The following is a 19,199-nucleotide window of genomic DNA, read 5'->3' on the forward strand; positions in this document are numbered from 1 at the left end:
TATGCAACTTAATCAGTTCTAAAGGCATACATTTACTCTTTATTTTAGTTATGACTTGAATCATTTATAATTCAGGTTATGCAGCAAACAATTATATTATGTTGGAAAAATTTACCAAGCATTTTTCGTTTTTAACATTTCTGCTTTAGAAAAAACGATTTGCTTTAGAAAAAAACTTTAAAAATGGACATTTACATCATTAAAAACGTAATATTTGCTGACTACAAGAACACATCACTCATTTTAGAAATAGGCGATCTGCTTAAATGTTTGTTTTGTTAAAAATAAATCTTTAAGTTGTTTATACTTTAAAAGTAACTCGTCTTAAGATTTAAATGCTTAAAATAATATTTTTAAAAAATAACCGGATATAACACATTATAGGAGGTTCATAAAAGGCAGTTTTTGATTTTTGAAGAAATTTAAATGTATGAAAGTTTTAAAAATTGGAAAAAGTGTAAATGCTGCCAAGATTTACTTTAAAAAAAATTATTGGAACTGGTAACTTTTCTTCAAACAAATTAATATTCTTTTGACGTCGTTAAATGTTACGTCCGTAGTGATATAAATGTCATCATGCTTTTCAATTACTTTTTGATAACTGAAAAATTTAATTAATTAGTCGAACATTGAAAATGAAAAGAAATCCTTATGAATACGTTATAACTAATTGCAATCAGTCAATAACGTATAAAAGTGTGCTTGTTTATTTTACGCAATGTGTGCATTTGGTTTCGTAAAATTATTATATTAATTTTAAAAACTTATATATCTTATTTTATTTTTTATTGGTTTACTTATTTATTTATTCATAATTTTTTTTTAAATTTGCTACAGGAATCACAAAAATTTCGGAGCATTTTAACATTTACATTACAAAAGTATTTTGTAAAAATAAGCAGTAAAAAATACATTACAAATATAAAGGAATAGTGTGCAAAAGAATAATTGTTTAAAAAAAAGCAGATTTTTTTAAAATTTGTAATCAACTCCATTGGGAAACTTCAAAAAAAATTATCAAACGTTCGGTCAAGATAATTATATAACAAAAATGAAATGAAGAGTCTGAAATATTCACTAAATACACAGCCATTGCTCTCTAATAAGCAAAGCAATACATTTTCGAAAGAGTAGAATGAAATTTGTACAAAGTATAAGGTAAAAAGGTACAGAAAGGTACAATCCGTCGTTTACTGTGTACTTTGTTTCAAAAATATAGAAATAAATTTCAAAATTAGAAAATATACTGAAATTTATTCGATAAAAGTTTAATTTGAGGTACAGTGTCCTTAAAAAATTGATATGTTTTTAGAGCAATAAGATTTTAGTTGAAACGTTTTGGTATAAAAATCAGAATATTTTAAATTAGACTAAAAGTTTAAAAAAAATTAAAACAGAAAAATAAAAAACTAATCAAAGCTAAAAAAAACTGGTCCTGCTGAAAATTCATGTAACATGACCTCAGTTTTTCCTCCCAGAGTTTCTATTTTAGTATAGAAATTTTTCAACAGATGACGCAGCAAGTCGTAAACCTGCTAATCAAAGAAAAACAACTAAAAATCTTATTGTAATTTTTCTAAATCAATCTAGGTATAAAAAAAAATAATGAAGATGCAATCAATAATTTATCGAATTTTTAATGAAGGACATATCTATTGTGTTCCTTTAATCTAAATTTTAAACGAGCTTCCATGATTTGCCCAATGTTGCAAAGGTTGCATTGGAAAGATATGTTGTACACTGCAAAAAATCCCAATTCAAATTACAATATATTTCACCGGCACACTGGGAGTCGTACTTTTTACCATAAAATTCTATGAAACAAGAAATTTTATTTAGCAATACTTATTCTAAAATCACTGAGTCACTATAGTTAAATGATTATTACTGTGAAATATACGGTATGGAATTTAACTGTAAAAATGGATTTCAAGATAAATTAATATTACTGATTAATGCACCCAGGGTGTCGATACTTTGTACCTGAATTTTTTGCAGTTCAAGTACCCCGCCATCCTTAAAGAACTTAAATCTAATTTGTTAACAGGCCTAGAAATGAATTAAAAACCAAAACGGGAGCTTACGATAGCAGTTTTGTAACAAACGGGGGAGTAAATGGTATAGTGACAAATTCACTGTAAAGATTTGATGAAGCGGGACGTTTGAGTCTAGTAATTTAGCAAGAGTTGAATCAAGTAAACAAGAGCAAAATCCGCGTTAACAGCATCCTAGTGGAAGAAGTAAGGTTCAAAATGTAAAGAAGAAGAGTCAGATCAAGCACGAAGAAAACAGAAGTATGAAATGCAAAAATTACTCTCTTGGAATTAGATTGATGGAATTAACATAAGAGTTGAAAGAAATTCGAAAATATTTATAAAATGGAGTAGAAAAATAATCAGGGTAATATTTAGAACATCTGCAAAAGATAGAGTAAAATAATTTCCACGTATAGGCTAAATAAAATGATAGAGCCAACCGAGTTTACAACAAAAAGTAACCCTTGAAAATCAGTGAAGCTGATCTTGATGGCAAACTTATCGTAAACATTCTTTTTTCACCGTAAGAATTTGAAATTTGAGAAAGATTGACTGTGATGCCACATTTGGCATTACATATGTATTTCCTATCTTTTTAAAATATCTTTCATTACTTAAGCTTATTTTTATTAATAGAAGAATTATTTTTTTTAAATAAATCAAAAACTTAATCTTTTTAAACGAACATAAAATATTTATTTCTTCTCTTCCAGATCAATGTAACAGATACTTTTTATTTCATTATTATGCAGACATATTAATTCACTGTCGCCTCTAATCGAAAACAAAAATTTATTTATAACTTTTTATTCTAATTTTCCAACGGCTAAATGTTTCGGTTGCATGGTTGTAATAATTCACATAAATTTGTTGGCGACTCGTGATCGCCAAGGTGTTCTTTTAAATCCATGTTTTGGCTATGATATACTGTGATAAATCGCCAATTTTGGATCTCCTACCCATACTTTCTATGTCCGTTGGGAATAATTATATTCACTTTTAATTTCAAATTTGTGAAGGCTGGGAGCCCTTTGGGGGCCTCCCCAGTCTCAATTTTCTGACCGCCAGAAATGTTATTCTGGCTGCATGATCTCTCAATAGAGAGTATTTTTCTAATTTCATCCCTTTAAGGGATTTCTTATTTTTGATGAAGATGTGGCCATTGTCGAAATCTTAAATTATGATTAATAAAACCTAAATTTACATTCAACGAATTGTACATTATTTCCTGGAAACTTAATTGTTTTATTCATTCATTAATGGCCTAAATGAACATCCATGTACTACACTATACAACTATGGGCGGCTACTGACGGAGAAACAAACCTTCCCTCACATTGACAAACTGGCATACTTCTTCCTCTTCAACAAAACTATACTCTCTCTCTCTCTCTTAACGCTTTTTCATTCTTCACTAATGCCCCTATTTCTAGTGTTATTGTTTGTTGCTTTATGTTATTGTTAAGTTTGTTATAATGTGTTATTGCTAGTGTTATAAACTATGGTTATAAGAATTGTATTCCTCTTTCATTGAAATTGAAGATATTATCTCCATTGTCAATTTCTAAGTTGAGCAAACTGCTTTTAAATTCATTGGTATATTTTATTAAAGGATTGAGTATTTAACCACTGTCAATCTCCTAAACCACAAAACCACATTCTTAGTGAGATTTCCATGCATTATTTTGAAGAAAAAAAGTTTTTATATTCTTCCAAAAAAATGAAACTTGCATTACTTCACAAACCAAACTTGAAATTTTCATAAATTATGCAAAAGACTAGAGTAGTCGATAAATGAGCAAAAATAATAAAACTTTAAGTTGAGTGAAAACCTGCTGTGTACAAAATTGAGCCATCTAGTTTTTAGTGTGTTTCTTAAAGTCGAAATATATTTCAAAATGCAAATTTTCATTTCAACTTATTTGCTAAAAGTTTAATTATAAGAAAAGTATTTTTAGGACATGGTTGATACTTAACAATAATAAAATATTCAATTGAAATGAATAGATCAAAGGAATTGATTAGATAAAAGAAATTAATTTTTAAGAAATTAGTTAGATCAAAGAGATTAATTTTTATAAATAACTCTTACTCACTCTTAGGAAGTAAAGTGTAACTGTAAAGCACATGTTACATTTTTTCTAGGAGTTTAAAATCAGATATTTATAAAAGGACAAAAGCAGTATGATAGCATTATTTACAGCGAAGACATATTTTTTTTTATTTTTAAACCAACGCAAAAGACCATACATAATTATAATTTATTTTATTTTCATATTGAACCCAGCTTAAAGTTTTAAAAATAGCATATTTGGTTTTTAAAAAAAAACCCTCCAACTCCCACACTGATCGACAACTCCCACGTTTAGCAAACCAATTACTAACTTAATATTTTCATGTATAAATTTCTTTGAAAGGTTTCTAGGGATTAGTGTGGGGAAAAAATGATAATAAGTAATATGTAATTACAAAAAATGCAAATCCAAAAAAAACGCTTTAAACTTATCATTACAGGAATTTTTGCTAACAGTATTATTGTCAATCCTAAGCAATAGCAATTTAATTAAAACTATTGTTGAATCCGTTAATTTAATTGGAATTCATAAATTAATGAAATATATTTGATATAAAATAGGGTTTTGTTAATGTACTTAAAATTAATTTACAATCATTTAATAGGTACTTAATTCATTTGTTTGACGATGCGTTGCGTAGCTATTGCTCTTGCTTTGCGATCTTTTTAATGTAATTACCTGTTATGAATCATTCACCATACATTTATATCGTAAAGGAGTTTAGGGTGAAGAGCTATGCAATCGCATTCAGGGTTTAGTATACAATCTTAAAACCGTTTTTAGTAAAATTTCAAATTGTGTATTTATTTTTGAATTTTTAAAGCATATATGTTAATAGTTTTCTTAATAACGAAAAAGATTTATTGACCTAAACAAAGACAAACCTCTGCTCCCCATATATGAAGAAGAGTAGACTTATACTAAACAACGTGGATGAAGCTTAAAAATGAATTTGCCAAATTTTCTGTTCTGTAAACAAGGATCTTCATATTAACATCCGTTTCGCGTCACGAGACTGAGGCAAGTACTAGTTTATAGCTCCCGAAACTATAGTATGCCTCCTTTTGAGCCATGTAATTTGTGCTTCATTCAAATTGTTTTTCTTTTATCATGCGTGTAGGGCAAAAGAAAATCTGGTAAAATTAACGTACTTTATAGTAATATTATTTCTGGTTAAAAAAAAAAGAAAAAAAAACAAAATTCTTGTAATAAAACCAAAATATACGATACTTAAACCATTCAGTTGGTAATTCTTCTTTTCATATGATAACGGTATACCAAAGATTAGTTCTTGTAACAACACATTCAATAAAGAATTCAAAACTGAAAAGTAAATTTAATCGAAGGAAAAAAAAATTGCCATGCTTTAAGATATCATGATAAAATTACCAAATTTACCAAACATTATCACAAATTACAAAACTATGTTTTAATTTTCATTTTACCAAAATTAGCAATAAAATATGGCACCATTACCAAAGCCTTTCGCTAAGAGTTACTCAGCTTTTTGCTGTTCTCATAAAACCAAAAACACGGTAAACTTTACCATATTCTGGTAGTTTTGACCAACATTTTTTCTCTGTGTAGCGCAAAGTATACTCTATCATTATCCAGATTAATGATAACCTTTACATTAAAACATTTTCTTTTAAATCTAAGTTTTAAGAACATTTATCGAGAGTTGAAAAAAAAAACTCTTCGTCCATACATGAATTTAAATATTTTGCTTTACAAATCGCATATATTCAATAAGTTTTAATTGAAGATCTTCTTAACAGGATTCTGTACCAGCACGCAGTACTATAGTGATAGAATTTTCATTCTAAAATTATAGGCAAATAACCGGCAGCAGTAAGTCCATCCAAGAAGTTTACAGTAAAACACATTTTTGCATTAACGGTTTCAAATCTGCTTACAGCTCCCAAGTGGTTAAAAAAAACATAAAAAGCAACTTAACTGGACGTTGCAAATAGTTTATCAGCTTTAAGGTGCTACCATCTGTGCGTTAATAAGAGTATGGCCTTCTAACTGCCCAAGGTTACAAATTGGGGAGTGCAAGACACTGGAAATTGTTCATGTGTTGATGGGAATGGAACAAATATATGGGTGTCAACGCTGGGGCTCGAATCCTCAACCTGTTAGTCTTAAGATTGATAGATTAGTCCTCTTGGCTACAATATGAACACATATACTAGGAACTAATTGGCTTCATTAGGTTTGCTTAGTTGGTATGGTAAAATGAAATTCTAGTTGTTTAACCGTATTACGTGAAAGCAGTTAAAAAAATAGGGGTTTTTTTATAGTTAACAGTTAGAATACCATCTTATTTATGGTTATTTGATTGCTTTGTTGGAATATGGTAAAATAACAATTAAATAAATTGTTGCATAACCATTTTTTCAGAAAAATTTCTAACAGAGTAGAATTAAAAATACAACAAAGCACAATTTCCAGACTTATTTTACAACACAAGAATATCTAACTAATTCATTAGACATTTCGAGCTTATGGCTTTTTCCGTTTAGTATAGAGTTCAGCCTTCCTACATAAGCATTCTTTCATATCCCAGGCAACGAATGAGACGAAAATATCAGTAGGTCAGTTGCTGTCTGTACACTGAGAAAAAAGTATGAGCAAAACTTCCAGAATATGGTAACATTTACCGAGTTTCTGGCTCTATGGAAACACCGAAAGATTCTGTAGTATTTACAGAAGCGCTTTGGTAATGATTTTGTCAAAATTAACATCAAAATTTTGTTTTATAATACGTGTTAAAGTTTGGTAAATGTGATAAAATTTGGTAATTTTATCATGATACCTTAAAGCAAGGTATAAAAACCATTTATTGTGCTGTAAGAAACCGGCCACTAGATGGCGCATAAAACTTTCTTTTAGGATTCTTTTTTTTTTCCTAAAGAGAAGTCGCAGTCGAGATTAAAAAAGATGGATGGCGGCTTTCGATAAATGTTATGTCTTTGTTAATATTTGTCTGTGATGCGTCAATAATGTCTGTGTTGTGCATCTATAGCTTTTGAATAAATTAATTCAAGATGCAGTCGACTCGTCTTTATGAGAAAATTTAAAAATCTTACGGTGTTATATTTTCGTTTCCGTTTTGTATTGTTTACTAAATGTGTGGTTAAAAGAGCTATAAGTTTGTAAACTAACCACGATTTCAGTTCAACTGCTAACATATGAAAGGAAAAATTACGAAGAAAATTGTTTAAATACTGCATTTTTTTAACCAGGTATGTCATTACCATACAATACGGTAATTTTACCAGATTTTTTTTCTATATATATCATAAAGCGTGACGCCCGGTGGCTGAGCGACAGCACGAAGCGCTACCGTGCCACAGGTCCCTGGTTCGATCCTCGGGTCGGGCAAGGTTGATTCAGCCTTTCATCCCTTCAGTGGGTAGATAAATGAGTACCAAGCATGCTTGGGAATTAAACACTGGGGGTTCCACGTTCGGCTGACCACCTGACCGGAACATCTGCTCCTGCACCCCAGAGCCCAAGGTCAAGAAAACTGAGATGGGCACAGTAGGCCTTGGCCCTCTATGGGCTGTCGCGCCGCTGAGTTTAGTTCAGTTTATCATAAAGCGTTTTGTCACTTTCACAGCTCTTCATTTGGCTAGAGGAGAATACTATGCAAATTTCTGAAAACATAACAGGTAGTCATATTTTCATGTTTATTTGAAAGATAGGTTGTGATATTTTAATCGTCAATAAAAAGCTAGATTTATACTAGTTATGTTTTTTGCAATCCCCTTAAAAATACAAAAATTAAAAGAAATGTCTTGCATTCTATTTTCTCATACATTAGTTCAATTATTCAGAGATTTTGCGAGCTATACTTCTTGAAAGTTAAATGAACTAATGTTCTTATATATTTCATTTGCTTAAAACCTTTATAGTTTCTCAAATAATTCTACTGACTTCTAGACGTTTTTTCTTATTTTCCGAAATAATAAATTTAAAAATTCTGAGAAGCAATAATTTACTTTACGAAAAAGAAAACAAACATATTTTAAAATTTAAAAATTAAGTAACTTTATCCGTAAGTTAAAATGAAAAACAAATTTTTTTCAAGAAATATGCATGTTAAAGTTGTGCTTCATTTTCCTATCTATTTTAAATTTAGCAGTTCCTTTAAAAAAAAAATCTTTCCAACTAAAAAAAAAAAACAATTTCAAAAGTATTTTTGTAAAAACATGAAATATTGTGAATGAAATATGGATATTCATTTTTCGGCCTTAGGGTGTTGCAGAAATAAGTATGAAGAACAAGCTAGAGTTAGGTTGCTTACCAAGAAAGTATTCGAAATAAATATTTTATGAACGTCTGAATTTTACTACGCTAAAGAGGACTATATTCCAGTGAGTTGAACTTCTATCTGTGGCACAGTTTAATTTATTTTTAGATACAACATTTATGAGAGAGAGATATTCATAAAACCAACTGCTTGAAATACCGTACACATAAGTTACATATATATTTAAATTGAGCTTGTTCAAACAAAGACAGGAAATACAAAACGGAAGCTTTTCGATTCCAAATTAAACTTTAATAATAAGGTATTGTTCCTCACAACAGCTAATGCGGAACTAATTTTTTTCAGTTTAAAGATTTAAACTTACTCTCGTTCATTTTCACAGTAGTATTACCCGCTTTTGGCAACCAACTTAGTAGCTTTTCAAAATTATCTTGTACAACATATAAACTTTATTAATGGTAACCAAACCAAAAGCACAGCTCAATTGTATTTAAATACTCTGTTTCTTTGACCTCTCCTCCAATCATAACACCTTAAATAGTTTTAAACAATATATTTATCAATATTTATCAAATTATTACATAATCTAGCTATCACTCGTGGCTTAACTCGCGCTGAAGTACTTAGATTTCCATTTTAAATATTTTCAAAATATGTCCGTGATATTACCAAATCTCTTTGTTTATTGAATTTTATTTATAATTTAATATTTGTTCGGCCAATAATATATATATATATATATAGATATAGATATATATATATATACAGTGGTGACCAAAAGTGTGGACATTTTTTAAAAATTTCATGCTTTTCAACATTGTGTGTTTGTAGAATATATTAATTTTCACTTAAATTCAAACATTTGTATATAAAATTGAAGGTAATTTAATGTAGAATTTAATAATAAATACAGTATTACAATATCTGCATTACAGAAAAAGTAATGCAACTAATTGTAAGATCTATCTTAAATTTGCATTTTTTTGAAGTGATACTTACACAATCAATATTTAGTAGGATAACTCTTATTTTTTAAGACAGCTTCACAGCGTCTTTTCATCGAGTGAACGAGTGTTTGGAGTTCATCTTTCATAATCACATGGTGCCAAGAATCAATTATAGCTTCAATAAGTTGTCTTTTATTGGATGGACGTTTTTTTCGTACAAGAATTTTGTACAAGAATATTTAAAGTACTTTTTTTTAAATTAAACTAATTTTAAACAATGTTATCAACAAGAAGGACTAATTGGACATCTACAAAAAAAAGCCGAATTGTCATATTGAGAGAAAATGGCCTCTCTTATGCTGAAATTGCAAGACAAGTTGGTCGATCAGTGACTTGTTCTGGTGTACGAAAGTTCTGTTTACGTTCTGAAAAAACGAAATCAGTGGAAAATAAAGCCAAATCAGGCTGAAAAAATTGCACAAGTGCTACTGCCGATAGAAAAATTAAACGGCTATGCCTTCAAGATAGAAAAATTTCATCAGATGCCATTAGATGTGAAATGAATGCAGCGGGTATTGCAGTAAGTTCAAGAACAATAAAGAGAAGGTTATCAGGATTTGGACTACAAGTTAGAATTCCAAGGAAAAAAAACATATTTAAATCAAAAGCAGCGCGAAAAACGAGTTAAGTGGGCAAAAGAACATATTAAATGGTCAGAAAATAAATGGAAGCAAGTAATCTGGAACGATGAGAGTAAAATATCGCTCTTTGGTAATGATGGTAGAAAATACGTGAGACGTAGAGTAGGTGAAGCACTTCATCCTGATTGCATTGAAGCAACTGCAAAAAACCCAACAAATGTCATGATTTGGGCATGTATGTCTGCAGATAGTGTAAGCCGAATTCAAGTGATTGATGGCTTCCTGAATGCCAAAAAATACATCGAAACTGTCCTGAAACCAAAATCGATGCCTTCCATCAGGGATCTCTTCCCCAACAACGCACCATTTATTTTTCAGCAGGATTCAGCTCCATGCGACGCAGCAAAAGTATGCAAAGCATGCTTTCAAAATAAAGGCATAGATATATTACCATGGCCAGGAAACAGCCCTGATCTCAATCCAATTGAAAATTTGTGGCGACGCTTGAAAATTCTTGTGCGAAAAAAACGTCCATCCAATAAAAGACAACTAAGTGAAGCTATAATTGATTCTTGGCACCATGTGATTACGAAAGATGAACTCCAAACACTCGTTCACTCGATGAAAAGACGCTGTGAAGCTGTCTTAAAATATAAGGGTTATCCTACTAAGTATTGATTGTGTAAGTATCACTTTAAAAAAATTCAAATCTAAGACAGATCTTACTATTAGCTGCATTACTTTTTTTGAAATACAGATATTGTAATACTGTATTCATGATTAAATTTTACATTAAATTACCTTCAATTTGATATATAAACGTTTGTATTTAAGTGAAAATTGATATATTCTACAAGCACACAAAGTTGAAAAACATGAAACTTTCAAAAAATGTCCACACTTTTGGTCACCACTGTATATAAGGAGAGAAAGCAAAGATCTACAGAATATTCGAAATATCATTGAAAAATATCAAGTGGTACATGTTTTCGCTAAGACACTCAACGGAGAGATTTGTTTAAAAACTGAACAATATTAAATCTAAATTGATTTTTCGTGTCATAAATATTTTACTAAAATGTTATTCCGATTTCCTTGAAACATTTAAAAATAAAATCATTAGAATTTTTCAAAAAATGTATTGCATTTTCTAAATATCTTGCCCTCAATGAAATTCAGTTAAATTTTAAAGCCGATCTGTTTTAGAAAATAAAAGCAACGCTGCATTGAAAAGTAGCACCACGCCGTTATCAATCATACTTAGAATATGTCATTGAAATAGTTTTCTCCGTGCAATCGTTCAAGTTTTCTATCTTGCGCATAGTACATACTTTAGTAAACAACTAAAGTTTGAGATGTTTTATTAAAATCGTTATTTTAACTTTAAACTGTTATCATTTCGTTCAAAATGAATTTGTCCGAAAGCCAAACAATTAAAAGGCAGATTATAAAATAACGGCAATTGGGAATGAAGTAAATATGTTCTTGAAAAAAAAAGAAAGCAATAAAAAAACTATTTCTTACTGTACACTATCAAAGTCTAACACCACAAGCAGCAAATAGAAAGACATCTTATTGCGTGATCAATGAAAATATTGCCAAAAGTGATAATAGAGTTCGTCCATTTAAGGGCAGATTTCTTTAGCTGTTATCAGAAAAAAAATATGAAAAGTTACAGTAGTATTGCTTTCCTAAAAAACATTTACCTTTAATCTAAAAGTAATTTGCTTTCATTTGCATGAAAATGAATTTTGATTATTATTTCAAATTTAAAACTTAAGGTAAAACTTATTTACTATTTTATAATATTAAACAGTAAGTCATATTTGCTTTTATTATAAGTTTCGCCAGAACTGTCGCCAGTCAGCATATGTACTTAAATTAATGAATACAAAATTATAAAATAATATTAGAAAATAATTTTTCACATTATTATTAAATAATCTCCTAGGTAAAAAGCATTTAGCAAAATTATAAAGCAACCTATAAGCAAAATTTTAGTAGAAATTACAATGATAACCGAACAAATTTATACGACATCAAGGCTTTAAATTTATGCCTTGTTTTAATAAAATTAGATTTTGGAAGAATGGTTTATGTTCACAACTATATCTTAACACGAAAAATGATGAGCGTAAGCAATTAAAATTCTTTTTAGTACACTGAGAAAAATAAGTATAGTCAAAACTACCATAATAAGGCAGCATTTACCGTGTTTCTGGCTCAATGGAAACACCAAAAATCTTGATAAATTTTCCCCAATTTTATTGGTAATGGTTTTGATAAAATTAATAATAAAATATGATTTTATAATATATGATAAAATTTGGAGAATGTGGAAAATTTTGATAATTTGAACAGTATTAGAATAGTTAAAGATGTCACAAAAATATTCAGTTTGATAGCCTGTATTTTATTCAGTTACATTTATTTATAATTTTATTAATTAATAAATAAAATATATTTTTAACATGAGTGATAAATTTTGGAAAATGTTGCAAAAATTTTTAATTTTATAATGATTACTTAGATCATAACGTTAAAAGCATTTATTGAGTTACATTTACTTTCAGATTTGTATTTTTTACAGTATGCGTGTTAATAAGAGCTATAATTTTCAAAACCAGAATTTCTGGTAAACCATTACCATATAAGTGGAAAAATTACCTAATTAAGGAACTAAATACAGTATATTTTGGTTCCATTAACCAAAGTAATTTTTTTTTATCGGAAATGATATTACCCTTCTGTACCGTAATTTTATCATAAGTGTTTTCTCCGTGTATGAAGAAAATATACGAAAGCCCAAATACAACAAATACAAACTCAAAATCTATAAATACCATTACATCTTCTGAACTATTAGTTTCACTGATTTATTCTGTTCATCAAGAAAAATATGCTCAAAATAATACTTTAATTGGTTGAATAGTAAACTTTGAATTTCCGGTAAACCTTTATCATATGAATGGAAAAATTACTGAATAAATGGTTTAAATACCACATATTTTGACTCATATTTCCAGAATTATGGGGGTTCTTTACATAAGAAATGTATTAACCATACAGTAAGGTAATTTTACCAGAATTCCTCCTGCGTGTGCATGCATCATACACGAATAAATTCAACTTTAGAAGAAATTTGTATTCTGTCCAGAAACAAAAATTATAGTGAAGCAATTGTGCACAGGAGTTGATAAGTGGCACGGAGATTTGCCTTCTATAGTAATGTTGTGGAGAAAAAAAGTTTAATAGGATGAACCAACCAGTTAAGGAACATTTCATATATATTGATTAAAAATAAGAATTTGAAAGTTTTTCTTTAGATTAATTGGTAACAATAGCTTACTGCCAAACAATAGGAAGTCATCTAGCAATGTTTTGGATTACCTGGTCAAATAAACTTCTCTGGAAAAAAATTTGAATCTGTTATTATCTCTGCAACACCTTGTTTTTTTGAAAAAATTATAAGGTGAGTGTTTGTATTTATATGCTTGAAGTGGAATGAATTGCATGTAATAGTTTTATTTTTCTCACTGTGAAAAAGAGAATTCAAAATATAGTTATTGAAGTTACGTTTTATTTTTTTTTAAGCATCATAGCATAATAAAGTACTGAGATAAGAGGGTGTTTATTCACTGGATCACCACACCATGAAGAACCAGTGAAGGAACAAGTGTTCCTTTACTGGTTTTTTTTCTTAGTTAATGAAAATAAAAGATAAACTTTAATTTTCTTGTACCTTAAGTGATGTTCCACATCAAAAGTATGTTAAAAATGCGAAAAACAACTTCTAACCAGTGAGGGAACAGGCATGTTCCTTTACTGGGCATAGATTTCCCAGTGAATGAACAGTACGTGTTAATATGTTGACACTTTAATTTTCAATTCATGATTACAAAAAAAGTTAACATTTTCCAAGTATTTATATGTTATAATTTCAAGAATAGGCTTGTTTTTAAATATTTGTATGCCTTATAAATTCATAAAGACCATTAAAAAATAACCAAAATTAAGTGTTCCTTTACTGGGTGTTCATTCACTGGTAAGAGCTGTTCCTTCACTTGGTCTTCTTACAACTTGTTATTTGAACCTCCAAAACTTTAAAACAATTTTATGTAAGTTCTCTAAAAAATTTTTACATAATTTGCAATTAGTAATAAGCATGTTGACACTGTTATTTGACTAAAATTACGAATTTTGAAATTAATGTGATTTTTTAAAAGGCAAGCGAAACTTAAGTGTTCCTTCACTGGATAGTTTACCCTACATTATTTTTTACTACGAATTTCAAAACTGAATAGACAAATAAGTGGTTAGACATTGTTTCACAAAGAGCTATTTTCTTAAGTCGTCTTTCAGAGAAGTTCGATTTCTTCTCCAACTTGAATATCTTAGGAAAAGAATTGAGTAAGATTTATTTGTTATTCACTGAATTATTTATTAACCTATTAGTCACGGACGTCAACATTGAACAAGACAAACAGGTGAGAAAATTCGCCAAAGGGTGTTGATATCTGTTTACATTACTTATCTTTCGTATGCGTTTTATTTAAATGTCGATGAGTCACAGAGCATTTTTATTTCTGTAGTCAACATGGTGAATGTTCAAATGTTTATTTTACGTTGAATATCTGAAAAGAACCCAAGGAAGAAAGTTTATGGAAGTTTTATTCATTTGTTCAAAGTAGAATCAATTTTTATTAATCAAAATCCGATACGGATATAACATTTAAACAATTGGGGTTTTTTTTAAATTACTTAAATTTAACTTACTAACAAAAGTAATTACAGGTTTTGGGCACTGTAGTGCACTGAAAAAAAGTACAGACAAAACTACCAGAATTTGGTAATATTTACCGTATTTCTAACACTATGGGAACACCAGGAAACTTTATAATTATTACCGAAGAGCTCAGGAAATGGATTTATTAAAATTAACAATAAAATATGGTTTTTAATATGTGATAAAATATGATATATTCGGTAAAATTTTACAATTTTATCTTGATACCTTAGAGCATAGGATAAAAGTTACATTTACTTTACAGTTTTGTATTTTTTACTAAATGTTTAGTAAAGAATATTTAATTAGAATAATTTTGAAAACCAGAATTTCCACTAAATCGTTACACTATGAGCGGAAAAATAACAAACGAATGGTTTAAATACCATATATTTCGAATATATATTACAAAATTATCATATCTTTTTTTTACCAGAAATGTCATTACAGTATGGTCATTTTAGCAGAATTTTTTATTTCTCCGAGTAATGAGCCACATTTTCAAATTGTTCAGGAGAGAGTTTTTTAGTTAAAAACACCATCTTACTGCATGTTTTCACTAAACATGCAAAAAAATGTTTTTTCAATATTCTGCTTGAAAATACATATCTGGATACAATGTTAAGAAACAGATTGATGGGACCGGAATAGCCTAGTTAGTAGGATTTTGTGTTCGTATTTATCAGAACGAGAGTTCGATTCTCGTCAACCGAAGAATCCCCGTGTATTAAATGGTAACTGGTGCCTGTTAAACAGTTCCCATAACTAATCAATACCTCTGGAAGAGCCATGATGGCTCAGGGTATAGAGCGTTCGCTTTCCAATGAGGTGAACCGGTTTCGAATCCCAGCAATGGCTGGTCGATACGAAATCTGCATCGGTTTGCACCGACTGGTGTGCTGATGTAAAATATCCTCAGTGGTAGACGGATTATTGGTTAGAGTCCGTGTTTGTGTAGGTGTTCATGGTTTCCCTCTCCATGTAACTCCTCGCAAATGCGGATTAGTTCCATCAAAAAGTCCTCCAAGAAAGCAAATTTCTTCTAATACTTGATCCAGGAGTTCCCTTGTCTTCTAGATTGGTTTCAAAACAAGGCTACGGAGTTAAACATTAGTAGTCGTAAACCCAATAAATTGGGTCGACTGTTCAATGACGATTATAAAATAAATAAAATACCTCTGAAGGTGCTGAATTGGAGAATGTTCGTTCTCTGGTTTAGGTCAAAAATATGATCTGTGGATGAATGAATTAAGTATGATTGTGTCCTCCCTCTAAAACAGGCTGTGGCTGAAGTCGTAAACGTGGCTGAAGTCGTATATAAGTGACTATAAGTGGCTCCACCAAAAAATAAGAATCGCACCCTCAGCCATAAAGATTCCCCTGATTTCAAAAACAGGATTGCGTGTATTTTATTTCACAACCATCATTCAACAGCCAACCCAATTTTAGGTTTACAACTAATAATGCCAACTCCGGAAACTCCTGCATCAAGTAGTGGGAGAAATTTGCCTTTGTGGAGGACATTTTAATGGAACTAACCAGCATTTAGGTTATATGGAGAGGAAAATCACTAAATCCTCCCATGGTTAGCTTGACGGCAAAGGGACTCTAACCCATGGTTAGTCTACCACTGAGGATATTTTAAGTCAGCAGTGTGGTCGGTGCAAGCCAGGAGCAGAATTCGCATCGACCATTCAACGCTGGGATTTAAACCAGGATAACCTTATTGGAAGACGAACGCTCTATCCCTTGAGACATAAAGGCTCGGCTTGCATGCATTGACAAGAGGCATAAGTAAAAACAACAACAGATTGACGTAAAAATGTTCCTCTTAGAAAGTGAGAAAAGCGTTATATTGTCCACAGCTCTCTACTTTTTTCTCTTTTTTAATAATTTTAAACATTAGACTGCTTTGAATCGTTTCAATATTTTCTTCATATTAATGAAAATGATTTTAGTAACATTTTATTCATAGTTTAATAATTAATAGTAATTTAATAACATTTTGATATTTTCTTCATATTAATGAAAATGATTTTGGTAACATTTTATTCGAAATTTATTAATCAATAGTAGCATTTTATAATTTAAAATAAGGTAGACTACTTTTTTTTTCAATTAATAATTATTTAAGTTAACATTTTATTCATTATTTAATTAGTATTGGCATAATAATAATTTAATAATAGAATGCAGTAAATACCTTGAGCGTTTAGAAACAAGGCGATACTGGGAAATCAGATGTATTTTTAAAATTTAAAATAGTTTAAAAGCAAATAATAGTAGCTTCATATCAATTATTTCTATTGTTTATCAAGTAAAAACTGCCAGAAGAGCATTATATTCCCTAATTTTAAAATGTGTCAAACTATAACATATCAATTATTCATGGATTATGCAAAAGATAAATACGCAAATAATAATTCAAATTCTAAAATTCATCATAAGCTGAAATTTTAAACATTTGTTTTTAGATGATCCTCATATCAATAATAAAATTAATACCACATCGCTATAGATTTATGAATCATTTAAATATAAACCTTAGAATTGTGAGATTGTAAGATTAGAATTGTATTTTTTACAATTATAACGCAGAATGTATATTTATCTTAAATATTAGAAACTTAATCAGAACTAACTCCACTTTTCTTCAATCTTATGTAAACTATCAATTATCTTTTGTCTCAAAGTAGCTCATTAAAAAAATACTTTCGAATCATTTGAAAATTAGAATGCAAATCTGCATATGTATCGAACGTATTTAATTGCTTTATAATTTACAGCATTTTCGAAATAAATTTTAAAGCAATTAATGAATATATATATATATATATATATATATATATATATATATATATATATATATATATATATATATATATATATATATATATATATATATATATATATATATATATATATATATATATATATATATATATATATATATATATATATATATATATATATATATATATATATATATATATATATATATATATATATATATATATATATATATATATATATATATATATATATATATATATATATATATATATATATAACAAATTTACTCATAACAAACATACACAAGAAATTTAATCCAAAAAGCAAAGTTTACGCTTTCGCTTTCACTACTATCTTAATACACTTAATGTATAGAAATTTGAGAGAGAGAGAATCAGAACTTACCTTTATTCTTCTCTAATCTTATGTGAAATATCAATTATCTTCTGTCTCAACTTTTCAGCTTTTTAAACAAACGTCTTCAAATTAGTTTCAATACACCTTGACTAAATAATATAGGTAGTATCTGTATACAAATGCTTTATCATTTATTATATTTTGATAAGTTTATTATCGAACGCTTTTTAAAGAAAGAAATTTCAGGTATTAATTTATCTAGAAATCTCAGAAGCACCTTAACTTATCAATAAACTCACACAAGAAACTGAATCCGGAAAGGAAAGCTCATGCTTTCACACTTATACAATAAGAACCTTAATACTTGGTCTCTGCAATGAAAAATAAAGTGATCAATTCATTACGCATTTTATTTTCCGCGCGTGACATGAGAGCAAATAAAAAACTCACTAAAATGGAGTCCAGAAATGAGGGCAAAAAAACATTAATTATTACTGACTCAGATAATTTACGAACATTTGCGAGTCAACAGTGCAAAATCAACGCTGAGGAGAATATAAGATGAAAATTTATGAAGATAAGGACTGAATTAATCTTTTTTCGAATAAAAATACTATACTTCTTTATACGATTCATTATTTTTAATTATTATTTTTCATCATTTAAGTCAATTTTCTTAACAATGTAATTTAAATAAATTTGTCAAAATAATTGTAATTGAAATAAATGTGTATAGCAAATCTGAAGCGGAAAGAACGAAATATTTTAAGGGCAGTTTTGGGATAATTTCTTATATTTATATAATTGATAATTTTACAGTGTGTAAACAAAGCGAATAAGCATAATGCAATCTAAATCAGAAATAAGATCAAGGTTTTTCTTTTAAAGTTTTTTTCAGCGTTTATTTAGTACAAAAATGGTAGCTTAAATTAACACAAATTTACCATTGCGTTCATTTAATTTATCAATAAATAATACCATTAATATCATTAAATAATCATTATAAAATATCATTCCGTGTGACCTCCTTATGCCAAAAACCCTATCATTAATTTAAAAATTATTAACTGATTTTTTAATCAATCATGCAACAAAATTAATATGTTGAGAATTCTTTAATTACTCTAATATGGCTCTAAAATTCAAAGGCCCAGTTATGAATATATGCAAATAATTATTTAAAACAATTAATGCAGTAATGCATAAAAAATTTCGTCTAATGAAAGATGCTTTATATGAGTTTTGTGTAATATGCTTTATATGAGCGCAAAATAAAAATCGACCG

The 19,199-nt window shown here is 28.9% G+C and overlaps 1 protein-coding gene across 4 annotated transcripts in view; it reads right to left on the bottom strand.

Moving 5' to 3' along the window:
• The window catches only part of LOC107453006 (uncharacterized), a 195,213-nt gene that overhangs the window by 109,464 nt on the left and 66,550 nt on the right, over positions 1-19,199 (bottom strand). The window contains exon 1 of one of the 4 annotated variants that reach the window (XM_043048231.3): positions 17,963-18,264. The exons of the other annotated variants lie outside the window; for them this stretch is intronic. The gene's annotated coding sequence lies outside the window, so the exon portion shown is untranslated. Of the gene's footprint in view, positions 1-17,962; positions 18,265-19,199 lie in introns of those variants that run through there. 4 annotated transcript variants of the gene reach the window in all.

Source organism: Parasteatoda tepidariorum, chromosome 3 (assembly GCF_982258835.1).
Source record: "Parasteatoda tepidariorum strain Cologne lab strain chromosome 3, Ptep-v5.0, whole genome shotgun sequence".
NCBI lineage: Eukaryota > Metazoa > Arthropoda > Arachnida > Araneae > Theridiidae > Parasteatoda > Parasteatoda tepidariorum.